The sequence below is a fragment of the Felis catus genome, chromosome A2, assembly GCF_018350175.1.
Source record: "Felis catus isolate Fca126 chromosome A2, F.catus_Fca126_mat1.0, whole genome shotgun sequence".
NCBI classification, from domain to species: Eukaryota; Metazoa; Chordata; class Mammalia; order Carnivora; family Felidae; genus Felis; species Felis catus.
This window is the reverse complement of record NC_058369.1, coordinates 160,398,547-160,425,610: the sequence shown is the minus strand read 5'-3', so window position 1 is coordinate 160,425,610 and position 27,064 is coordinate 160,398,547. Positions and strand designations below refer to the sequence as shown.

At 38.6% G+C, this 27,064-nt stretch overlaps 1 protein-coding gene and 1 long non-coding RNA gene across 6 annotated transcripts in view; one reads left to right on the top strand and one right to left on the bottom strand.

Annotated features, from left to right (window-relative positions):
* Positions 1-22,888, top strand: part of LOC123384163 — a 78,279-nt gene extending 55,391 nt beyond the window's left edge. Inside the window, exons 2-3 of the long non-coding RNA XR_006594881.1 lie at positions 17,326-17,440; positions 22,783-22,888. This is a non-coding gene — a long non-coding RNA (uncharacterized LOC123384163). The remainder of the gene's footprint in view (positions 1-17,325; positions 17,441-22,782) is intronic.
* The window catches only part of CNTNAP2 (contactin associated protein 2), a 1,965,211-nt gene that overhangs the window by 1,003,878 nt on the left and 934,269 nt on the right, over positions 1-27,064 (bottom strand). The gene's annotated exons all lie outside the window — the stretch shown is intronic.

The window sequence follows — 27,064 nt, the reverse complement described above, 5'->3', positions numbered from 1 at the left end:
CCCTCCCCGCTTGTGCTTTCTCTGCCACTCTCAAAATAAAAAAGCAATAAATAAATAGAGAATAATTTCAAGGATGAGTGGGATTTCGTGGGGAGTGGGAGGGAGCACAAGGGCCATCTATTTCCATCAAGTGGAGCTGAATAGACACAATCTTTGATCTCGGAAGGTTTAATCCTGGGTGAATTACACTTATATTCTAGAATTAATATTTAATTTTCTGTACACAAAGTTCAGCAGTTAATCTACCCATCCCTCACAGTACTAACCAGCAATATGGTCTCTTTCAACTGTAGGTTGGTGTTACTCATCTTTGTCTGTCTATCCTTTCTACAGAGGGAATTTTTATTCCATTAAATGAACTCTGAGATATTTCCTCATTGTGACGGAATTAACAATGTGGTTGATGTGATGAGTATTTCAAGTTGAACTTCAGGGAACCAAGGCGGTTGTCATTATTACTGCTTCTTACAGTGTGATCTATGGTAAATGCATACTTTTTAAGATGTTCCCAGTATTACAAAGAAGTAGTCCAAAGGGTTCTACTATGCATTGTATTTGTCATCTTTTATTTCTGTCATAAATTTATCTTTTTTCCTTCCCCTTTCCTTCTTTTTCCCCTTATTTTCTTCTTCCCTTTCCCTTTTCCTTCTCTTCCACCTTTCCTTTTCCCACCCTTCCCGCCTTCTTAATCTTCCATTCTTCTTGCCATCCCCTTCCCCAGCCCTTCCCTTTCCTATTTTCTCAATGGTGAATGACCGGCATAAACAACCAGAGGCCTTTCATTTTGTCAAGAAGTCCCAGAGACTAAAATTCTGAAAATCACTGTGAAGTCAGTATACTACTACAGCAACATAAACATATATGTCATTGTGATATTGTAATTTATTATATATTTGATCATTCATATCACTCTCCAAGCCCTTGGAACTCCTTGTGTGATAAGACAAATGGGAAGATCTTTTGTTACAACATTTGGTCTCTTGTCCTTACTAAGATGTCTTCAGTGCCACATAAGCAAAATAGGTGTCTTGTTATTCGTAACAAGCCCCATTCCACGACGATTGGATGTAAGTTAATAGGTGGAAAGCATGTAAGGATGGTGGTTGGTCATGAGAGAAACCAATCATGTGATCATTTCTCACAGGAGAAACTTTCAGTCTCAACCCCTTGACCTCTAGGAAAGAGACGGACTATGGGCTGGATTAATCATCAATAATGACTGGTTTGACCAATCATGCCTATGTAATTAAGCCTCCATAAAAACTCAAAAGGATGAGGTTGGGAGAGCCTCGACTTTGGCAAACAAGGAGATCTGTGGGATGTGGCGCAGTCCAAGAGGGCATGGAAGCCCTGCACTCCTTCCACGTGCATTGCCCTGTGCCTTTCTGCCATATGGCTGTTTGTCCCCCCCCCCCCCCTTGAATTATATCCTTTCAAAATAAGCCAGTAATCTAGTAAGTAAAATGTTTCTGAGTACTGAGAGCCCTCTAGCAAGTTAATTGAACGTGAGGGAGGGGGTCACTGAAACTTGCAACCTACAACCAGTTGGTCAGAGGCCTGGGTGGCAACCTGGCCTTGAGATTAGCATGTTAAGTGGTGGCAGTGCAGTTTTTGAAGACTGAATCCTCAGCCCAGGAGATCTGATGCTAGCGCCAGGTACACAGCATCAGAATTGTAAGGCACCCAACTGGCATTGAAGCACTGCTCGTTGGTGTGGGGAAACTATTCCCCACAGTGGAATCAGGTGCAGAACCCTAATCACTTATGTGGATTTCGGTTTTCACTATCTTAAGGGGCTACTTGGTAAGTCATGGTACTATTCCCTTATGTGTACTTTTTGCAGAAAAGAAGGTTCAAAAGGCAGAAAGCAGACTGGACCTTGTTTGGCTAGTAATTTTAGTCTTCTTAATATGTGTAATGGAGAAGTACTGAAAAGCATAGGCAGGAATGACATGATCAGAGTCGTGCTTTACTACTAAGAACATCCTATCAGGTTTAGAATGGATTTGAAGGAACGATATCTGGATCAGAAATAGCTCTTTGGAAATGAATTCATTTATTGTATTCACGGGCAATAAGAATTTAGACTATTGTAGTGGCCATGGGAAAAGATGGTTACATATGTAAGGGATTTGGAAAGGAGTTGACTAGATGTGAAGAAAATAGTTTTTTTAAACTCAGTTTCTAAGTCAGAATGACTGTAATGCGATGTTGCCATTAATATGATTGAGGAGGTTTAGGATGAACTGCAGTTTGTTGGGTTTGTTGTGCTGATGGAACATTTTTGAGGACACAGGTCAGAGGTAATAAGAGTGTAGAGGACCCACCTCTATTTTAGGCATAATTTGTTCTCTATACCTGTTACTGATGTCCTTGAATAATAGAGTACTTCATTCAATTTTATGTTTAGAGGCTTCTGGCTTCCTGGGATGAAATGTCCACCTGTTCCATCCCACTGCCATTTTCCTTTGAATCCTGTGTATTGTCTCTGAATGGAAGTTGGGAGACGGAGCTACTGGGGGGTTGGAGACGTCACGCTGGCTACTTTGAAGAGTCAGCATCCACCAGGCAAATGACTGTCCAGTTTTATAGTAAGTACAGACCAAGCATTTCTGAAGTAGGAGACAGTGGAAGAGAGATACACAGTGTTTTTCATCTACTCCCAGGTGCGCATGCCAGGCCTTTTTCTGGCAGCAACATCACTGAATGATCACCATTTGTAGCAGGTTGGCAAAAAGCAGCAGAGATGTATAGGAAAATCCACACAGTTGGGGACTGAGATATTTTAAAGCTTTGAAGAGGTATGATATGGTCAGCTTTGCAATTTAAACAGATTAGACTACTAGTTGGGGGAAAAATATGAAGATGAATAAAGGCCGGCAGCTAACTACTACAGATGGGAACCCAAAAAGGTTGGGTTAAAGAACATTTTGAGAGAGAAAATCAGGAGGCTTTTAACCTGATAACTGGGCAGTAAAAAAGAGGGAGAAATCAGAGGATGGCTATATCTCCCTGAGGGACAGGGTTACAGGGATGCTGCCTGACAGAGATAAAGGGCATAGGTGGAAAAAGAAGAGGAAGAGGAGGAGGAATCAATCTTAGGATGGACAAAAATTCAGTTTTGGGTGCTATAAAATTGAGGTGGCTAAGGAATTTCCAGCTGTAGCCATAGGAGGGCACTAGGTATAAAGCTAATGGCTTGGGTGGCTGCTCAGGAAATACAGTTGGAAGTCCTTTGAGTTTTTCACTTTGTTTTTTTGTTTTGTTTTGTTTGTTTTTTTAAGGCATATATATTATTACTGCATAATGATTTGATATTTGTATATATTGCAAAATGATCGCCATAAGTCCAGTTAACATCCATCGACATATGTAGTTACAAAATTTTTTACTCCTGTGATGAGAACTTCCAAGATTAAGATACTTAGCATCTTTCAAATATGCAGTACACTATTATTAACTATAGTTGCCATGCAGTATATTACATCCTCAGAGCTTTTTTATAATTGGAAGGTTTGTACCTTTTGACACCCTTCACCCATTTTGTCCAACCCCCAACCTTTCTATTCCCCATCCTCTGCCTCTGGCAAACACTAATATGTTCTCAGTATCTATGACCCTGTGTTTTTTGTTTTGTTTTGTATTTTCTAGACTCCACATACAAGTGCAGTCATGTAGTATTTGTCTTACTCTCTCTGACTTCTTTCACTTTGTATAATGCCCTCAAGGTCTATTCAGGATGTCACAAACAGCAAGATTCCCTTCTTTTTTTATACCTGAATAATGTTTCATTGTGTATCTACAATTTATTAACTCATTCATCCATTAATGGACACTTAGGGTATTTCCATACCTTGGCTATTATAAATGATGTTGCTATAAACATGGCATGGTGGTCCAGATAATTTTTTTGAATTAGTGTTTTTTTTTTTTCTGTGGATAAATACCCAGAAGTGGAATGAATGAATCATAAGGTATTTCTAGTTTTATGTTTGGAGGAACCTTCCTACTGTTTTCCATAGTGGCTGCACCAATTTACTTTGCTTTCCCACCAACAGTGTACAAGTATTCTCTTTTGTGTACATCTTTGCCAACACTCTTTATGTCTCATCTTTTTGATAACCACCACTCTAACAGGTGTGAGGTGTTATTACCTCATTGTGGTTGTGCTTTGCATTTCTCTGATGATCAGTGACGTGGAGCACCTTTTTACATACCTCTTGGCATCTGTATGTCTTCTCTGGAAAAATGTTCAGATCTTCTGCCCATTGTTTTTAACCACATTTTTTTGGGTGGGAATTAAGTTATGTATATAATTTGGATACTAATCCCTTATCAGAAGACTTGCAAGTGTTTTCTCCCATTAAGTAAGCTGTCTTCTCATTATGTTGATCACTTGCTTTGCTTTTTAGCTTGATGCAGTCCCATTTGTTAATTTTTTTTTTTTTGACTTTGTTTCTGGTGTAAAATAAAAAAAAAATTAACATCCAAAACCAATGCCAAGGAGCTTATGACCTAGGTTTCTTCTCAGAGCTTTAATACATTTTAAGTTTGTTGTATATGGGGAGAGGGTCCAGTTTTTCCAACACCATTTAAAGAAGAGAGTGTCCTTTCCCCATGCTATATTCTTGGACTCTTTCTCACAAACAAGTTAACCATAAAGTATGGATTTATTTCTGGGCTCTCTATTTTGTTCCATGAATCTATGTATCTGTTTTTATGTCAATACCAAATAGTTTTTATCGCTAAAGCTTTGTAGTATAGTTTGAAATCAGGGAATGTGATACCTCTTCTTTCTCAATATTTCTTGGCTATTCGAGGTCTTTTTAAATTCCATAGGAAATTTAGAATTATTCTATTTCTATGACAAATGCCTTTGGGATTTTGATAGTCAGTATACTGAATCTAAGCACTGTTTCAGGTAGTATGGGCATTTTAACAGTATTGATTCTTCCATCCATGAGCATGGAATACTTTTTCATTTGTTTGTGTCTTCTTTATTTTCTTTCATCAACGTCTTCGTTTTCAGTGAACAAGTCTTTTATTTCCTTGGTTAAATTATTCCTAGGTGTTTTATTCTTTTTGATGTAATTGTAAATGAGATTGTTTTCTTAATTTCTCTTTCTGATAGTTCATTATTAGTGTATAGAAACAACTCATATTTGAACATCCTGATTTTGTATCCTGCAACTTTACTGAATTTGTCGATTAGTTTTAAGTCCCCCCCCCCCCCCCCCCCGCCAATGGGGCCCTTAGGGTTTTCTATATAGTATATGTCATCTGCAAATAGTGACAGTTGTACTTCTTTCTGATTTGGATGCCTTCTATTTCTTTTCCTTGCCTAACTACTCTGGACTTTTGAATAAAAGTGGTATGAATAGGCATCCTTGTTTTGGTTCTGATCTTTTGCCATCAAGTATGATGTTAGCTGTGGGCTTTTCATGCACCTGGTCCTCTGTACTCACTTTGTTGATGGTTTTTATCATAATTGATTTTAAATTTTGCCAAATGCTTTTTCCACATCTACTGAGATGATCATATGTTATCCTTATTTTTGTTAATCTGATGTAAACATTGATTTGTGAATGTTGAAACATTCTTGCAACACTGGAATAAATACCATTTGATCATGGTATGTGTCCTTTTACTGTATCCTTGAATTTGTTTTGCTACTATTTTGTTGAGGATTTTTGGATACGTGTTCATCAGGGGGTACTGGCCTGTAATTTTCTTTTCTTGTAGCATTTTGCCTGGTTTTGGTATCAGAGTAATTCTGGCCTCCACTTTGGAAATCTATCCTTCTCTTTAGTTTTTTAGAAATGATTGAGGAAGGTTGGTATTTTTTTTTCCCAACGTTTATTTATTTTTGCGACAGAGAGAGACAGAGCATGAATGGGGGAGGGGTAGAGAGAGAGAGGGAGACACAGAATCGGAAACAGGCTCCAGGCTCTGAGCCATCAGCCCAGAGCCTGACGCGGGGCTCAAACTCACAGACCGCGAGATCGTGACCTGGCTGAAGTTGGACGCTTAACCCACTGCGCCACCCAGGCGCCCCATAGGAAGGTTGGTATTCTTATTTAAATGTTTGGTAGAATTCCCCTGTAAAGCTGTGTGGTATTGGACTTTTGTTTGTTGAGAGGTTATTGATTTCTTTTTTTTTTTTTTTTCAACGTTTATTTATTTTTGGGACAGAGAGAGACAAAGCATGAACGGGGGAGGGGCAGAGAGAGAGGGAGACACAGAATCGGAAACAGGCTCCAGGCTCTGAGCCATCAGCCCAGAGCCTGACGCGGGGCTCGAACTCACGAACCGCGAGATCGTGACCTGGCTGAAGTCGGACGCTCAACCGACTGCGCCACCCAGGCGCCCCGAGAGGTTATTGATTTCTGATTGTCCTTACTCACTGGCTTGTTTAGATTTTCTTTCACTTCCTGATTCAGTCTTGATAGATTGCATGTTTTTGGAATTAAACTATTTCTTCTAGGTTATCACATTTGTTGGCATGTAATTATTCATAGTAGTCTTATAAGACCCTTTGTATTTTTGTGGTATCAACTGTAATATCTCCTCTTTCATTTCTGATTTTGACTCCTCTTGGTAAATCTAGAGAAAGATCTGCCAATTTTTTTTTAAATCTTTCAAAGAACCAGCTCTTAGTTTTCTATTGCCTTTTTAGTCACTTTGTTTTTCATTTATTTCCATTTAGATCTTTACTGCCTTCCTTCTACCAACTTTGGCCCTTGTTTATTCTTCATTTTCTAGTTCCTTGAAGTACAAAGTTGGTTTATGTGAGATTTTTTTCTTGTTTCTTGAGGTAGTCATTTAACACTTTCCTCTTGTAAGTGCTTTTGCTGCATCCTGTAAGTTTTGGTTTGTATTTTTACTTGCAAGGTATTCTGATTTCTCCTTTGATAACTTCTTTGGTCTTTGGTTCAGTAGCAGATTTATTAATCTCCACATATTTGTGATTTATTTTTTCAGTTTTCTTCTGATTTCTAGCTTTATAACATTGTGGTCAGAAAAGATGCTTGACATGATTTCAGTTTTCTTAGATTTATTAGGATTTTTTTTTGTGTGGCCTAATATATGACCTATCATGGAGAAGGTTCCATGTGCACTTGAGAAGAATACATATTCTGTTCCTTTTGGATCAAATGTTCTGTACATATGTGTTAAGTCCATCTGGTCAACATGTCATTTAAGACCCATGTTTCCTTACTGATTTTCTATCTGGATGATCTCTACAATGATCATGATAGAGTACAAAAACTCCACACTATTACTGTTACTACTTAAGTCAATTAACATTTGCTTTGTATATTTAAGTGTTTCTCTGTTTGGTACACAAATATTTACAAAAGTTATATCTTTTTGCTGGATTGACTGTCATCTGATTGTTGAAATCATGAGACCGGTGGAAGGACTGAACCTAAGACAATGCATAAAGTTATGAGTGGTGAGTTAAGGTACAAACCACAGAGAGCATCACCACTTAAGGTAGAAAATATATATGATGTAGACCTAGGAGGAATGATCAGAATAGCATGGGAAGAACAATGCAAGGTATCATGGAAACCAAGTGAACAGAGAGCATGAATTATGGTAAGAAGTAAATAATTTCCACTGGATTTAGGTATAAACATGGCAGTATTTAATTTAGAGCATTTCCATTAAAGGGGTGAAGACAGAAACCAGATTTCAGTTGTGACTGAAAAGTGAAAACACAGAAATTCACCATGTTTGTAAGAATTTTGTGAGTAGGGGCGCCTGGGTGGCTCAGTTGGTTAAGTGTCCGACTTTGGCCCAGGTCATGATCTAGCCATCCAAGGGTTCTAGCCCTGCATCGGGCTCTGTGCTGACAGCTCAGAGCCTAGAGCCTGCTTCAGATTCTGTTTCTCTCTCTGCCTGCCCCCCCACTTGCACTCTATCTCTCTCAAATAATTAAAGAGAAAATAAAAAAAAAGAATTTTGTGAGTAGAAGAAGCAAACTGCTCAGGGTAACTATAGGCTAGTAAATAATAATACTAGTTTAGAATGGCAGATCAGAAGTTGAAAAAATGAGTTTAGATAATCAGAAAGCTCTATACCTGTGTATCACATTTAAAAAAAAGCCTTCTCTTGATTAATTTTATGTCCTTAGATTTAATAAATATATTTCTAAATGTGTTGTCATTATAATTATTAAAAATAATGTCCACTTCCCTGCTTTAAGCTTCAAGTGAGAAGTTGCAAATTTTAATGCCATCAAAAAGTATTACTTGAGTTAGGGTTCTTCTTTTTTGTTGACGAGATCTATGTACCTTTTGTGTTTCCTTACATGTCCTGGCTGACAATAAATGTAGAGTTAAATATTATGTCATATTATAGGAAGTATGTTAACCCTGAGTATTGGTGTATATTCTTTCCTCTTTGGGTCATATGAATATCCAATATTAAGTTACAAAACATCCTGAGCTCTCCTCTTATTTTAGACTCTTGTGTTTAATGTTAAGATCTCATATTAGATCTATTTCTCAGAATTTCTCCAAAAAAAATCTTGATGGCTTTTTTAAGGGAGGTAATTACTTTGTGCCTAATTGTGCATAATCACCTGAGCAATGGAATGTTAATATAACAGCAAAGTTACAAATGACTTAGAAAAATATTTTGATCAAAATTAAATATTAGGCTCAAAATCATAAGTGTATGTCAAGAATTGTACTGAGCAACAGAATGAGTATTAGAATCAATATATTTATTAGCCAATATTTGATATGAAAAGGGAATGCACAATTCATCATTCCCCAGTTATAATCCAGTCAATCAACTCAATGCTGCCCTATAGAGTATCTTACCCTTACTTTGACATTTTTAATGTTAAATATTGCCTATTTGGAATAAATTTGATTTAGGTAACCTTTCATGGAGCACAGGTACATGGAATGCCATAAATGTCAAGGGAAGTATAAACCTTTGTCTATTCACAAAGACTTTAGAAAGAGTAAAGCTGTTAATGGTACACATCAGATATTCATTGAAAATCTGCTTGTCTTCAAAATCATCAACTGAGAAAAACATCATTAAGAAAGGCAATAAAAGTAAAAATTAAAATGAACCAATATTAGAATTATACCCAGGATAGGGCAGAAACATCATGTTAGCCAGCTCTGTATTCCCAATAATGTCTTGAAAATTCTAGGCATTCAATAAGTATATACTGAATAGAATTTTGAATTAATTGTAGGTATCCCTATTCCCCCTTCCCCCTCCTCACCAAGAATTACATTTCACTGTTGGGTATTACATCATGATTATGAAACCTAATTTATAGGTACTTAGGAAACAAAATGAATGATCCTTAACTCAGTTTCCTGACACCATTTTAGTAAAAACTGGTTATCCAATATGAGCATTTTTCTGAACTCTCTGTTATGGAATGTTTGTGTTCCCTCTAAATTCCTACACTGAGACCCTACCAGCCAAATGTGGTAGAATTAGGAGACAGATAAAACCTTGGGAAGTAATTAGATAAGATCATGAGGGTGGAACCCTTTTCAATGGGATTAGTGCCCTTTTAAGAGTCATGAGACCAACTGCTTCCTTTCTCTGTTCTCTGGTCTGTTGAGATACAATGAGAAGCTGGCAGCCTATAAACCAGAATGGGGCCCTCGCAAAAATGTGACCACACTGGAATCCTGAAATCACTTTCAGCCTCCAGAACTATGAGAAGGAAATGTTTATTGTTTGTTTATAAGCCACCCAGTCTATTTTATGTCTGTTACAGCAGTCTAAATGCCCTAAGATGTACCTTATTTGGCTTAAGATATTTTAAAGGATATATACCACATATATAAAGAAGGCAGAAACAAAGTCAAAGTCATTCAATAGATTTTTCATGATAGTTTATACCAAACTGAGACAATCACATGTGCCTGTATATTGAAGATACTGGTTAGGAGTAAACACAATGGCCCCTATACCAATTGGTTACTAAACAGATTCTGTTCTATCAGAGGTGGCTTCATGTTTTGGTCATTTGTGTAGTGGAAACTGATGGTGTAACTGCTCTGTTGGTCGTCTTGGCAGGTATCTGTGCTCATTGTATTTCCATATTTTTCTCCTCCTTTTCTGAAGCTAGAATTTCAAATTTAGTCAGTATTTGTTACTAAATAGCACAGCTCTAGCCAAACTTATTAGTTTTCTTAAGCCAAGATTGTTTCATTAGAGTTGTATAAACAGGAAAAAATTTGAATACAATTTTTCACATATATATGGGTTTTTACTCATTTTGCATGATCATTATGCATTACACATACAAGGGAGCTAATTGAAAGAGTGAATTAATCCCACTCGATTCAAATGACTTGCACTGAGACTGATAAAACTGATTTTGTTTTATAGAAGCACTGACTAGGTTCTAGTTAACGATGGCAATGTAGAAAGTTCATGAACTTGTCCTCTATCATGCACACATAAACCTACAAATATATATAGAATAATTTCCTCTGGAGGCAGGGGGTGGGTGGGTGGTGGAAACCACAGAAAACAAAAACTAGCTGAGTGACTCCTCTATTAGGCCAACCAGAAACACACATATGCTGAAGCAAGTGGGAGATGCTGATGAACAGTGTCACCATAAGGTCCACCCACATTCAGGAGAGAACTCAAAACCTGAGCTTCTCCCTGAGGAGCAAAGGATTTAAACCTCACACTGGGTACCCCAACCTTTACGACTCGAGAGACGTAGTCCCCAAAACATGTAGCTTTGAAAACCAATGAGGCTCACGTCCATGAGAATCCCAACACCTGCAGAAAGCAGAGAAACGGTTCCTACAGGCTCAGATGCTCAGGCTCAGAGCACAGACCATCCAGACTTTAAGACAAGCCTCTTTCACATCAAGTGTTGGCCTGAGAGGCAGGCATCAGATTTAACACACATCACGGAGCCTATGAGGGTATTCTGAGGGTCTGAAGGCTGGTGAGTGCCATCTTTGCGCTCGCCCTCTCTCTGCCTCACTCCAGCTCACTGGTATCTCCTGGAAGGGAGCCTCTAACCTTGCCTGAAGCCCCAACTTTAGGGCTGCCACCTGCAGACACCTCAAGGTCCTCTCTGGCCAGTGCGGCTTATGCTCCTGGGTCTCACAGGACTGGAATCAGAGAAGGTTCTTAATTGGCTGCCACCCTGAGGTACCCAGTATTACTGTGAAAAAGGCCTATTATCTTCATACTATGGCCCGAGGGCAGAGTTCTAATTAAAGACACATCTAAGGGCTGACTGTGACCTCTAGAGACCTCAGAGGGTGAGCACGATCTTCACACTCCATCTCCTGGGTTCTAGAGCACCAGTATCTGCTGGAGAGGAGTTTCTATGCACTTCTGGTGCCTTGTTTTTGTGGCTGCAACCCAAGGGATGCCCCTGATTTACTAGCTCTGGGGGGGTTTGCACAGCAATCAGACCATTCTTGGCTGGCTATCACCCCCCCCCCCCGACACTGCACACATATCAGACTGAAACCTGTCTTCATCTTTCCATGAAAGAGGTCTACTTGCTGGATATTTGGCTTGAGGGCTAGATTTCCAGTTTGACACACATCCAGGGGCCTGCTGGGATGGACTCTGCGGATGACGGATGCCATAGTTGCACACTCCCTCTGCCTTGCTCCAGGTTGTTGATATTTCCCAGAAAGGAACTTATATACCATACCAGTCTGGTGCCCTAAGTTTTACAACTGCTGCCCAAGGGACCCCTCTACCTCCAGATTGCCTGGCTCTAGTGGTCCGTGGGATTTAATACTTGTGATCCCACTGGATAGTATATATTTGCATACTTTAAAAGTTGATATCTAATGTCCTCCCCTTTGGAGCATTGATAGATCTTGGCAAACCCTTACTAACAATAAAATAGGCTTCTTGGACAAATACAAAAGTTTGGGGTACAACCAAGAGTGAGGGCAAGGTTGAACAATAAGATTCGTCTCCTACACAGGCTTTTAAGAATGGGAAACAGGTGGCTGTCTTATACGTAAAAACCAACACAGAGACCTAGGCAAGCAAAGTGAAGAAATAGAAGAATATTCCAAATGAAAGAACAAGATAAAACTTTAGAAGAAAAAGAAAATAATGAAGCAGGAGTAATACTGAAACTCCTGATAAGGAGTTTCAAATAATGGTCATAAAGATATATACCAAACTCAGGAAGATAATATATTAACACAGTGAGAACTTAGAAAATATAAGAAAGTACTAAAGTCACAGAGCTGAAAAATACAATCTGTAGTGAACACTACAATGATGGGTTCAAAAGCAGATCTGATGAAGCAGAAGAAAGGATCACTGAACCTAAAGACAGGGCAGTGGAACTCACCAATCAGAGCTGCCTCAAAAAGAAAAAAAAAAGGAAGATAGCCTTGGAAACTTATGGGACAACATCAAGTGATCAACATTTGCATTGCAGGCATTCCAGAAACAGAAAAAAGAAAGAAAAAAAGTCGGCAGGGAGGCAGAAAACTTATTTGAAGAAATAATGGCTGGAAACTTCCCTAACCTGGGGAAAGAAAAGGCCAGATACAAGCAGCACAGAGAGTTCCAAATAAGAGGAACCCAAAGAGACCCACACATTATAATGACACATTACAATTAAAATATCAAAAGTTAAAGACAATGAGAGAGTGGGGCGCCCGGGTGGCTCAGTCGGTTAAGCGTCCGACTTCAGCTCAGGTCATGATCTCATGGTCCGGTCTGTGAATTCGAGCCCCGTGTCGGGCTCTGTGTTGACAGCTCGGAGCCTGGAGCCTGCTTCCGTTTCTGTGTCTCCCTCTCTCTCTGACCCTCCCCCGTTCATGCTCTGTCTCTCTCTGTCTCAAAAATAAACATAAAAAAAAAAGACAATGAGAGAATATTAAATGCAGCAAGAGGAAAACAATTTGTTACATACAATGGAACCCTCAGAAGACAATGAACAGATTTTTCTGAATCTATGTAGGCCAGAAGGGAGTGGCACAAGGTATTTGAAACGCTGAAAGAAAAAAAAAATCCAATCAAGAATCCTGTACCCAGAAAAGCTGTATTCAGAATGGAAGGAAAAAATAGGAAGTTGTTTTTTCTACTTTTTCCAACAAGTGGAAGATAAGAGTTCATCTCCACTACACCAGCCTTACAAGAAATGTTAAAGAGATTCTTTAAGCTGAAAAGAAAAGGTGCTAATTAACAGAAAACATGAAAATAGAAATCTCACTGGTAACAGTAAATATATAGTAAAATCTATATTTTATAATCTACAATCAAAATAATCTAATCCTGTGGGGTGCCTGGGTGGCTCAGTCAGTTAAGCATCTGACTTCAGCTCAGGTCATGATCTCACAGTTTGTGAGTTCAGGCCCCATGTCAAGCATTGTGCTGACAGCCTGGACCCTGCTTCAGATTCTGTGTTTCCCCCACCTGTGGTCTGTCTCTCTCTCTCTCTCTCTCTCTCTCTCTCTCTCTCTCTCTCAAAAATAAACATTGCAGGGCGCCTGGGTGGCGCAGTCGGTTAAGCGTCTGACTTCAGCCAGGTCACGATCTCGCGGTCCGTGGGTTCGAGCCCCGCGTCAGGCTCTGGGCTGATGGCTCAGAGCCTGGAGCCTGTTTCTGATTCTGTGTCTCCCTCTCTCTCTACCCCTCCCCCGTTCATGCTCTGTCTCTCTCTGTCCCAAAAATAAATAAACGTTGAAAAAAAAAATGAATAAATAAATAAATAAATAAATAAATATTAAAAAATGAAACTAAATAATCTAATGTTTTAAAGGTGGTGGATTAATCACTTATAAAGCTTGTATGAACATCAAAAGACAACAGTAGTACAAATAACTGTAAGTACAATAATTAGCTAAGGGATGCACAAGATAAAATGATGTAGCATCAGAAACATAAAACATATTGAGGGGAGAGTAAAGGTACTGTTTTGCCTCATTACTGGTAATAACCTGCCCCCACTGACTACACCACATACAATATATACAATGTTGACTGCACTGCTTTTTGCCTCACTGGAATCACACTTTATAGAAGAGCTGTAGGAGGCAAACTAAATTTCTATCTTAGGTTGCATTTGGTTCGTAATAATCTATTGAGAAGATGACAAATCTCTTAAAATTAATTTCTCATTAAGGAAAAGAAACAACACAAATTTTCTAAAACCTTAATGACTATATGAGAATTCATTTTCCCAATATTACAGCAATGTAAAAGGTTTAAAATGGAATGCCAATATAAACTATTAAAATCTTTCAAATCTTCACACAAATTATGTTCACTTTCAGTAAGTGAATGAAACTATTCAGACATTTTAGAAATGAAGTTAGGGGCGCCTGGGTGGCACAGTCGGTTAAGCGTCCGACTTCAGCCAGGTCATGATCTCGTGGTCTGTGAGTTCGAGCCCCGCGTCAGGCTCTGGGCTGACGGCTCGGAGCCTGGAGCCTGTTTCCGATTCTGTGTCTCCCTCTCTCTCTGCCCCTCCCCCGTTCATGCTCTGTCTCTCTCTGTCCCAAAAATAAATAAAAAACGTTGAAAAAAAAAAAGAAATGAAGTTAAACTAACCTTTATTATAAGAGTAGATTAAAAATACTTCTCTATCAAAGCCAACTGAGGTAAAATTTTGACAATCAGTAATTTCTCTCATGTTTGAATTAATTAGGAGGAAATCCATATTTACTATTGCAACTTCTTCCATTTTGAGATATGACATACAAAGCTCTTAAAATAATGTCACTAAGTCCTCTATCATTTTTAATGTCTACATTTGACATTACATACAGATGACATTTGGGAAACATCCTTTAGTCTAGTTATACACTTGTATTTTGGGGGTTTCCAGTCAGTGTCATAATTGTAACATCTAATGAAGACACTAAAAGTGATTACAAATGTTAGAGAAAATGTTAGAGAAAAATCAACTCCATTATAAAAACTTAATATCAGAGGTAGACTGTTATACTGTCTTTGTGGGAATCCTAGCAAAGAATATGAAGAGCCCTGAGTTTGAAAGCATAATAGGTATGAGAAAACAAAAGTTAATGACATGACATCAATATAAAAGTCTAAAGTGTTGGATCAGAACATGTCTCCTCTTGAGAAAGAGGAATGTTGGGTTCCATGTGATCCATCTGAGTTTAGCCACAGTTGGCCAGAGAGGGAAAAAGGAAAAAAGTAGTCTTATAATAGTGTGGTGGGGCAATTCCAGAAACAGTAATAAAACCACAATCAGACATATTTAAAAACTGCAAGACCACTTGGCTATGGGGTCCTGATTCCTATAGTTTTGAAATCAGAAGGTTGCACTTGATCGATGTTTTTTAAACAGAGGCCATATCTGAATCTCTGGTAGAGTTTTCCGGTAATATGCATGTTGGCACTCCAATGGGTCTCCTTGGAGCAGCTAAGTCAAATAACTGCCTAGTAAGATTCACCTTTTCCCTGGCAAGCATCTCAGGTAATGAGATTAGGAATATGAGGAAATTACTTTCTCATGGAAAGAAATCAAAATGATTCTGAAAATACCAAATTTTCTTATCAAGCCTTAGGTTTCATTTGAAATACTTAAAGCAGCGGAAAGGAGCCAGCCTGAAGCACTGCTGAAACAGAGCAAAAACCATGCAAGGACTAACTTTAGCCAAAATTTGATGGTGTTCCCTTATTATGAAGAGCAAAATTAACGTCAGGATCCACAACAAGTGCAAGAAAATATCGTTTAAACTCAGAAAAACTAACCTCATAACCTTTCTAGACTTCATTTTTTTCATATTTAAAAAGAAGCGTGCTGAGATTAAGCAGCCTTAAATTTTACTTCCAAATCTAAAAAACTATTAAGACCAATGTTAAATTTATTTAAGTATCATCCCTTATCACATTTAACTCTATTTCACAGTAAAGAATAAAATTTTAGAGTTTTTTTTTTTTAAATAAAACACATTTAAGTAGGACTGAGGTGTTTGGAGCAAACTTGTCCATAGAAGAAGTCTCTGCTTACCTGAGGCAGCTGCAGGCCGGTGTCTGAAAATAAATAAGCAACCTGTACCGGCAGGCTTTGCAAACTCAGTCCTATCAAATAATGACAACTGACACAGCTGACTTTCAAAATATGAGAAATAGTTACAAACAATCCTCTCTTGTTTCCTAACTTACTAAAAATTGAAAACTAACAAGCTTTCTTTCAATTATGCCATTTCAACATAAGCATGCCAAGCTCACTTGAGAATAAAATCTTCCATTTATCTGTGGAATAGCTTAGGCATAAACACCTGTCACGTAAACCTCTGCTACCAAGAGTCAATATGTATCTCTCTAGTTGTGGAGGGATTTATAGAACAGATTTTCATTTTCTCCTTGCATTTTGCTTTATCTTGAATTTCAGGCTGCATGTTTTATTGTACAACTGCGTGATTTGGGAAAGCTAAAACAATTTTGCTAAAGAATAGAAAATGAGGAAAGGAGGGAACCGGGTAGGGGTATGGTGAAAGTCTCTTACTCTGTTCTCCCAGTTGAGATGTCCAATTTAGAAATCCCACAAGCTCCCACATTTTCAAAGCTGGATGTCTATTTCTATAATTAAGGCCACACGCACACACACACACACACACACACACACAACACGTTTTCTCAGAAAACAATGACAAAATTACTTCTGGAGAGGTATAGAGTTAAAGAAGAATGTTTTCTAACATCAAAGTGATTCCTGTTCACAGAATAGTTAATGACTATATTTTGTTCAGCCTTGCTTAAGCCATTCAGAATACACGTTGTAACAAAAACATGTCTTAACTAAAACTAAACGCTGATATTGATACTTCTCGACAAAAGTTTCTTCAATACCTAATTTCCAGGCACTCTTGTAGACACCAGTGAAGATATAAACCATTGCTTGCCATAGAGAGGTTTAGAATTTAATCCCAATGATGAAACAGCCATGTAAAAGAAAAAAAAAATAACTCCATGGCAAGATGAATCCTAAAACATTGTAAGCTGGAATAACAAAGGAGTTTTTATACACTGGTAGTTCTTTCCCAACCACAGGAGACAAGAGAGATTAATAAACACTCTGGATGGAACAAATCTGTCAAGGAGTTAAGAGTTTTAAAAGACATTAATAAAACCTTAAAACTGATTAAAACAATAAAACAGCACCCTAAAGCCTATGTCACACATTCTAAGCTATTAATAATGGATACTACAGTGTGCTTTTTCTCAGTTTGAGAGGTTTCAGAACCTTTTCTCAAATTTTAAGGACATACTGTTAAGATACTGTTCCCCCCCCCTTTTTTCTTTTTGTTAATGCTCAGCTTGACAGCTGTCCATTACTTTATGACTTTTCAGACCCCAGACCCGCGATCCCCACCCTCCTGGCTCTTGCCATCACCATCCACACTGAGACGCCGCTCAGCGTCCTTGGTTCTCGCGGATATGACAGCCTAAGGGATGCTTCTGCAGTGTGAGTCGAGTTTCTCTGGCTTTCCTTCACCCTTCCCTAGGTGTCACGTCAAAAACTGTGCTTGTGTGATTGGGCACAAGGTATTGTGGGTCTGCCATCACCACAAAAAGAGCAGACCTGAAATCCACTAGTCGCAAAACGAGAGGCACATGGGACAGACTTGAATCCCACCGCAGCTGATGTGAAGACTCATGAGTGAGAAAAATCTCTGTGGCTATAAGCCTGTGTCATGAAACATGGTTGTGGACAGCCATGGATACATATGCTTAAGTCAGACAGTGGGTACCCCTTCTTTCCTAAAAGATTTATTTTTATGCTCACTTAGCTCAGCTGACATACATTAGCCAGAATTATGGATGTTTGTGCTTCAAGATTCGCTGGAACTGAGTAACGAATTGAAGGTGCTTGTTAACTCTACCATTAGCTTCCGAACTCGACATGCAATCCCACTTCCTAACTGAGCGGTGGAGAAAGACGAAAATAAAATGGACAGTAAATACTGTATAAAAGGACTATTATAACCAAAGATTTCCAGCATAATTACATTCATAAAAGGCACTTCCAATTGCTAAGTTTATACCTGTCCACACCCATGTGAATACATGGAGAAATGCTGGATTGCTTTTGCCACTGATGATGGATTGACTAATTATTAACAGATCAGAAGCAGAACAACTATTAGCTTATGAAAAGTTTTCCTTATTTTGTACTGCACATTATTCATAATAATAGTTACAAGACAAATTACTTTTTTTCTTTTTCTAAATGAGCTCTGCAGATAATCTTAAGATTAAATTTTAAGCAATGACATATGGATTCACATGAATACCAAGCTACATAAGAATATAGACGGGACATTTAATAGACAAGCTGTAAATGGGCGTTCCCACGTGCCTAGAAAAGAATACTGACAAAACTTTACTACTGAGAGATGGAACATTTTTGGGTACACAAAAAGGCAGACAAGGGGTTACCAAAGATATTTGTTGCCTTAAGAGGAAAAAACAATGGGTATGATTCTGGTTGCTGACTTGTTTAAAAGCACAAGATTCTGTTCACTGTTTAGGCTCTGGCTGCATATATGGGACACATTCAGTCCCTGATGAATTATCACACAATACAAGCTCTTCCTGTGCTCTCCTCCTTTTGCTTTGGAGCAAGAGTTTCTCTTGATGGAAAAAGAATGAAGACTCATTATATAAACCTCATAAGGTTCTGCTGGGATCAGGTCTACAGAATAACATATAAGAAAGAGAATTCCTGAATGGATAGGGTCACAGGAAGAGATTTTGATTCTGTGTGAAGCAGAAATAACCTCTTCAAACAGAGGACAAAGTTCTAATAAAGAAGACAGCAGGTGCTCCTGTGAAGATGCCAGTATTTACTAGGACAGAGAATATGGAAGGATGTGCCTGCTCTCTTCATTTAAACCAGACTGTGAATAAGAGAACTTATGCCAGGACACTCAGAAAACTCCCTCTCAGGGAAAAAGGCTGGGTAGATCCCCCGAGGTATTCAGTACATTGGTGTTGAGTTTCGACTATGTATCAGGCACTGTACTTGGCCCCAAGTCTACAGTGGTAACAGACAGACAAACCTTGTATGTGCATAACAGTTTACATGTGTACAAATAGGCTATACTGGCTTAACGATATTACCAAGGATAGCAGGGATATAAAACACCCTCAACAAGAGGAAATTTACTTATCCTTATCCCATATGCCAAAATGCCCCAAGATTCCACATCATCCTACTTTTGTTTGAAGCAAATTGAGTTGGGGTATCCTAGTGGCCCTTCCAACACTTCGGGTCTTAAACTGAACTCATAACCCCATGTAGCTGTTTCTTCTGTATTTTATATCACAGTTATTAACCATATTATTCATCAGGTTTCCCAGGTCTTAAATCAGGGAGCTCTCACTGCTTCCCCGGCTCTTGTCTGCTCACATCCATCTAATTGGACACCAAATCCTTTAACACTTACCTGCTCACTACCTCATGCATCTGTCCCTTCTTGCTAGTTCTCTGCTGCTAACAAAAATCAAGGTCACTTCTCAAACCTTCTAACGGTTTTCCACTGCTTTTAGGTAATAATCCAACTGTCTTCGTATGAAATGAAAAATTCTTCACAATCAGCCCTCTGCTTACCCAAAAGATTCATTCTGCTGTACCAAAATGGCATCAGCACCACGTCATCTTGGAATTTGAGCATTCTGTCCCCACTAATGGAATTACCCTTCCTCCTCCTCACTCATCTATGCTTGCACATTGGTTTGGTCTCTACATTAACAAAAATAAGAAAAAAAATCTTAAATATTCACATTCCCTCAAGATTTAGTTGACTCTTTCAAATGCATGCTTATAATACTTAATACATCATACCGCAATTTTATATCTTGTTTATTCTGAACTCTTTCAGGATTTCTTTTTAAATTTTTTAAATGTTTATTCGTTTTTGAGAGAAAGACAAGTGCAAGCAGGGGTGGGGCAGAGAGAAAGGAACGCAGAATCTGAAGCAGGCTCAGGCTCCACTGTCAGCACAGAGCCCGATGCAGGGTTTCCCCTCACGAACTGCGAGATGATGACCTGGGCTGAAGTCAGAAGCTCAAAATGACTGAGCCACCCAGGGGCACTTTGGCTATCTCCTGTGATGGCCACACTGCACACAATGAAAGTTGCTGGCATTTGATACATATGTGTTAATAAAGGCAAGTAGGTGTAGTAATAAAAATATAATAAATATAATTTTTAAAAATCTTGACAGGGACAGAAGCATTCACAATATAGTATGTCACTCTGGAAAATATCTCTGTAATTATAAACCCCCACAAAGTTTTCTCTTCTCTGAGCCGGGAAAGTTTTATTCCATATTCCTGTAATTTAATAAAAATCTGTTAGTTTTAAATAACAAATTTGTTTCCTAAAAAGCATGAGTGTAAAAGAGATAACTGGCCTAGATATATTAACTGGTAAGTATCCATCAACACCACTAATATGAAAGGCCCGTATATTGAATATTTATTTGTATATTAATTGAAATTATCTTAGAAATACTTCCCAGTTTTATGATGGCATTTATGAAAACAGCTATGTTGGATTGCAATTACTTGTGATACTGACGACTAATTTGTCAGTGGTAATGGTTCTGTGACTAGATAGCTCAAAATAATGCTACACTCATCCTAGCGAACCTTTTAGGTACTTTTGGGTCTTGTAAATTACACTTTCTAAACTACTTCCAACCAAGTAACTAAAACTTTGGATAGTTTCTGTCATTTCTATGTTGCAACTTCTGCACCAAAAATATTCTATTCTGGGAGGGTAGGTGATGGGCATTGAAGAGGGCATCTTTTGCGATGAGCACTGAGTGTTGTATGGAAACTAATTTGACAATACATTTCATATAATAAAAATATATTCTATTCATATCATATAAAGATCTATGACTCATAGATGAATAATAAACCTTAGTTAAGGTTTCTGCACAGTTATCAATATAGGTAGTGGTGATACACCGTCATTACATACTGTTGGGTTGTGAAACATGACGGTACGGTTAGAAAACACAAAATGACAGTTTATTAGATGCACAGTTAATTGTGGTTTAATTTTTATACCTGGATCAGTCATATTGTTTTTATTATAATTATTTATTTTTTAAAGAGACAGAGTAGGAGCAGAGTAGGGACACAGAGACGGGGAGACACAGAATCCAAAGCAGCTGTCAGCACGGAGTCCGATGCGGGGCTCGAACTGACAAACTGTGAGATCATGACCTGAGCCAAAGTCAGATGCTTAACAGACTGAGCCACCCAGGTGCCCCTGGATCAGTCATATTGTACAAGTGAATTAATAAGTATGAAAAAAATTCTATAGATCATGTGCTGATTCTGATCTTTGGAAATATGATTATGAATGGAAATAAATTAGAGTGCTTTAAGGCAGTAATATAAAGACTGATAAATTCAGTCAACATTGAAGAATGAGTATAGTTGGTTATTTGTCTAAAAAAGTGCTCATTCTTACAAGGCTTTATCAAAATTAAATATATTTGAGCATCATGGATAAATAGGTATATTTGACTTTCTAAACGCTCTTTCTAAAATATTTCTTCATCTTAACTCTAATTTCATGTGTAGATATTTTAATAACTGACACACCTTTAAAAAATTGGCATATGACAAAAAGTCACATCTCCGAAAAGATTTGATCGTGTAATTCTTTTACTTATATACTTCTAATAGCTACCCACAGAATACAATCTAAGTTCTCTCAAAGGTCACACAAGACTTCCCAATTTGAATCAGTGTAAGAAATTTCTGCTCCTTTTCAGTTCCACTCATGTGTTCCAGACACCCTCCAAAGTTCCCTGAAACATTGTGCAATTTCACACTTTGAAAACGCTGTCCCCTTTGCCTGTTTAAGCTGACTCACTCCTCTGCCAAAATCGAGATCTTTGACCTTTCTTTTATGTCTCAGATCAAATGTTATTTCCTCTGTCAACTCTCCAGCAAATCCCCCAGGAAGCAAGGTGCACCATTGTTTGTTTGCAAAACAACATGTACGCATTATTTGTATGGAATTTATGACACTGCATTGTATTTCTTTTGTTGTTAGAAATCCATTTCCTCCTTTAGAGCATAAACTCTCTCTGCTTAGGGAGCCTGTTTTATTCCTCTCTATATTTTCTAAGTTCATTGCTGGGTGCATAGCCTCAAGTAGATGTGCAACAAGGACAAAATTCATTCTGGCACACACAGGAAGAGAGAATGATGGAGACAGAAAACTCCATTTTTCAGCTCTGGCTACAGATTCAGGCATTGCCAATGCTTTTTAATACTGGAGAAAAATCATCCCGAGACACAAACACCTGTTTTATTTTAAGATGTGCCCATGCTTGCTCTAAACCACCACTTAGGTCCCTTCTTCTTCACAACTAATGAATAGGTTAATTGTGCTAAACCCTAGGTCAGCAAAATGAGATAGGGTTTAACTTAGCAGTGTGAAAAGTGGTTTCTTTTCGTAAACACACGCAGCACATGGTCCTGTTATGCATGTAATCCATGGTGCAGAAATAAACCTTCTCAAGAACTATTATCATAAATAGCATTATTAGGGATGAGCTAAACTTAATTTTTTTCAGCTATCATTCAAAATGGATTTATAAAAACATAAAAGCTCTTTTAAGCTTGCTGAAAACTTGTTCCATTAGAAGCTGATGTGGTTATTATTGGATGTTTCCATATGACTGTTTTCAAGAGGCCCATGAAATTTTAATTTACTTGAAAAACTAAAATGCAGAGTTATTTGTTTTGACATGTTTAATCACTTTTCCATTTTAGAACTAAAGATGAGAAATCACTGGGGAAAGTAAAAAAGAAGACAGTGTCAACATGAGCACAAAGAAGTGAGAGATTTGCAAATAAACTTCACATTATTAAAATGTCATTTGGCTGCAGTGTTTTTATTACTTTTTTAGAACATGAACAGCATAGAAGCCATTTTTGTTATTGATGATTTAACGTGAAATTATTAATGTACAAAGAAACAATATAATGTCCCACTATGTGCCACTAATTGAATTACTGATAATGAAATATAAGTATGTAATATAAAAATTTGGATTAAAACTTAATAATTGTGCCTTTTCTGATAAATATCGGGCATTTATGTTTGGCTGGAATGAGAGGATCTGAAAGTCATTCATGCTGTTCACTTGTTCATCTGTCTAGACAAGTGCATTAAGCATGTGTATCTGTGCCAAGCGTGGGGCTAAGCTCTTGGGAAGCAATGTGGCACCAGAGAGGTGGGATCCCAATTCTCAAAAAGCTCATGTCAGTGGTAGAGATAAACAAGAAACAGAAAAAAATCGAAGTGAAACAATCACATAGTATTGTTAAAAGATGATAAAAGTATTGTTAAAAGGGAACAGAGCTCGCTAATAGGAAATAAAGGTCAACTGCGAATAGAATGCTCAGAAAGGGCATCTTAAAGATGTGCCTTAAACCTGGAGAAGGGAAAGAAAGATGGCGGCTGCTCTAAGAACTCTGCTCACGGGAAGGCACTGTCCTTTACACACACTTACACCTGCTTTCTAGCCAGGCAACCTTCCTGCCCTCTCAGCACCATCTCCCTCCTGATCATTTCTTGTACAATATTCACAACAAAATGGGGGGGGGGGGAGGATGTAAAACCTCTTCCAGAAGTATTTGCACTTTATTAGAGGTCAAAATCCCTGTTCGTGATAGTGGGAAGAAATAAAGCTCTAAGACCAACGTTTCTGACATTATGTTCCTTGATTCCATGGACCTAGAACTGGTTGCCCTTTCCAGATTTTCCCCTACTCTGGGATGTATCAGCACACACCAGCAGGCCCCTGTGTCTGATCCCAGATCCACAGGGTCCCTCTTCCAATCTCTTATGGTACCAACACAAGTTGGGCAACAGTGATTCCCTCAGAGGTTCCTTTCCCTATGTATATATGCACCACTATATACAGTTCATTCTACACATGCATACTATGTGATATCATGCATAGACATCATAAAGTACACAACATAAGCATGTGCACAGTAGTCTTGATATATATAACGCATATTCTATACTAGGTTTCATCATGCATAGTATCATTGCCTCCACAAATATTTAACATAGAGCGTGAACTTCTTAATTATGAATAGTGCATTCTATTATGTCCCTGTCAACATCCGTATCATCTATGTGGAAGTCTAGCTTCCAGCTCTGCAAGGGGCCCTCCTCCAAACAGAGTTTGTTCTGAAAACCCCCACTCCTCCCCTTTTTCCCTCAGCAACTGCTGTATTTGTGCCACCTCAGTGTCCCTTCTTCTTTTACCCTTTAGTCTGACAGTGTCCATTTAACCTTTTTCTCTTTACTGAATGTGGAAATAACTGGATGGTTTCTGTTTCCTAACTGTACTCCAACGAAAACAATATACGATGAATCCAGGACATCATTTAAATACATCCGAAACCTATCAGAAACCATACCGTAGATGTATCTACCTGTATTTACAATAATAAAGCATTTGTCAGGGCACCTGATGGGCTCAGTCGCTTTTGCATCCGACTTCGGCTCAGATCATGATCTCACGGTTCCGGAGTTTGAGCCCCACATCGGGCTCTACACTGTCAGTGCACTTGGGATTCTGCCACCCTCTCCCTCTGCCCCTCCCCCCTGCTTGCTGTCTGTCTCGCTCTCAAAATAAATTTTAAAACTTAACTTTGTACAAAAATATATAAATAAATAAATACAATAAGAAACAGATGACGACGCTTTAGTTGCTTCCTATTTCTCTATAGGTCTTGTATGTGCTAACACACCCTCATCTTTCCTTTCCCAGTACTTTCCCAAAAGAGAATGCTTTCTCTACTCTCTCAGGTCACTCTTTTTCAAGAAACATTGACCTCTTTGCTTCACACTTTCTAGGCATGCTCCTTCCTTTGAGCCTTTGCTTTGGTTTTTCTCCCTGTCTTAAATGGTCTTCCCCAGTATATTCACCTGGATAGTTTCCCCACCTGTTTGAGGGTTTGTTTGTTTTTATCACCTTTACTTTAAGGTCTATGCCGATCTATTCTATACAGTTATACAGTTATACTGTTCTATGCGGTTATAGAACAGTACAGATCAGCCCACCTCACCTGCACACCACCTACCTCTTACCCTACCTATTCCTTTGACACAGAACTTTCACTGATCTCCTAACATATGATATAATTTCTGTACACTTCATACCTTATAAGTTTAGCTATTTATCATCTTTGACCACAACTTAAGCTCCACAGGTCAGGAATTTTAAATGTGTTCCCTGATTTATATCAGGTGTGCAGAAAACAGTAAGCTTCACATACGGTAAATATTTTATAACATTTGTTAAATGAATGCACAAATTTACGTAACCGCTCAGTACTCCCCGGCAGATCTCTGCTTCTCTCAAAGGGCTTCCTACTGTGCTAGAGAGGAGACAGTACTGTACCCGGCCACTTACATTTTTACCTCCTAAAACTCTTCCTTCACCCACCTAGACTGTAAGAGCGCTCCAAAGCTTTGCTACCTCTTACATATTGGGTATGCCCTTCCCTAATCCCCATTAATGAAGGGTACTCCTTGTTCTCGGTTTGCAAAACCAGCATGGACCAATGGAAGCGGCTCAGGAACGAGTGTCAGAAGTCAATCTGTTCTGGATCGTGTGACGGTGTTGCCGTGGAACCCTGGGCTGATCTTTTAACATCCGAGCCTCGGTTTCCTCATTTTTTAATGAACCACTGGTACCATCTGATCTATACAAATTCTTTTGATTCTAGTTTTATATGATTGTAACTATAATTTAAGCACAATGTCTACCATAAATATTTCTCTAAAAATCAACCATTATAAACCAGTGTTATCTTACCGTTAATTAAATTTCATGTCGGTCTTTTTTTAATGTTTGTCTATTTATTTTTAGAGAGAGGGAGAGTGCACACACGAGCAGTAAAGGGGCAGCGAGAGAAGGAGAGAGAATCCCAAGCAGGACCAGCGCTGTCAGCACACAGCCCAACGCAGGGGCTGAAACTGACCCACTGCGAAATCATGAGCTGCGCCGAAACCAACAGTCGGACACTTAACTGCCTGAGCCACCCCGGCATCCCAAATTTCATGGTTTTTAAACTCGTATGTTAGGAGTCCATTCATTTACTTTTTATCTCCTCAACTGTATTACAAGTCGTTGGAGATACTGATTCTCTCCTCTTTGTTTCCATACTACCAAGATCAGTAACAATAACACCAGCCATAACACAACATAAAACTTGTATGAGCAAGAGACCCTTCTAACCATGACGCATCTAAGAGGCAGACGCTATTCTTTTCATCACACCACACTTCACAGATGAAGAAGCCGTGACACAGAGAGATGAGGTAGTTGGTCAGTGCCGAACAAATGGTAGATTTGAACCCGGGCATTCAGGTTCGAGTCTCGACCACCGCAGCATACTGCCTCTTACCCAGTTGCTGAAAACATTTTAGTTATTTAGATGAGCAGAAGGCAGAGAACAAAACAAATGAATACGTAGGTACTTTTCTGCTTATAAAACTGTTTGAATGCAACCAGGTTAATATCTAGATTTCTGCAGGGGAGTTAATCCCCTGGGTACCCCGGTCAGTATCTTTGCCACAAATTGCTTGCACTAGGTCCTGGCAACTTTAACACGGTCATGATTATTAAATTCAAGATGCATATTTGGGGGTACGAGATGTGATACTTCCTACCATACCTCATTGGCAAAGTTCAGGGTAACACAGCTTTTCCATGGCTGCGTCAGGGACAGGAAATCTGGATGCATAAGTACATCCAAAATTCAAAATTAACACGAGAGGCTTCCCAAAGACAGTTCCATTTCCAAATTAGTACATGGAAGCCAAAGAAAGACCCAGCTGCTCTTTCCAGCTCTGCACTCTGGCATCAACATTCAGCAGCAGTGGAAACATATTGGAACAACACGTTAAAAAAATCCCTAAAAGGAACCATCATCTTTTGGATTCACAAACAAAAGAGACTGCCAAATAAACACTGAATGAAAGTTATGTTTTCTATGTACATTTTTTTTACCCTTTAGAAAACGCTTT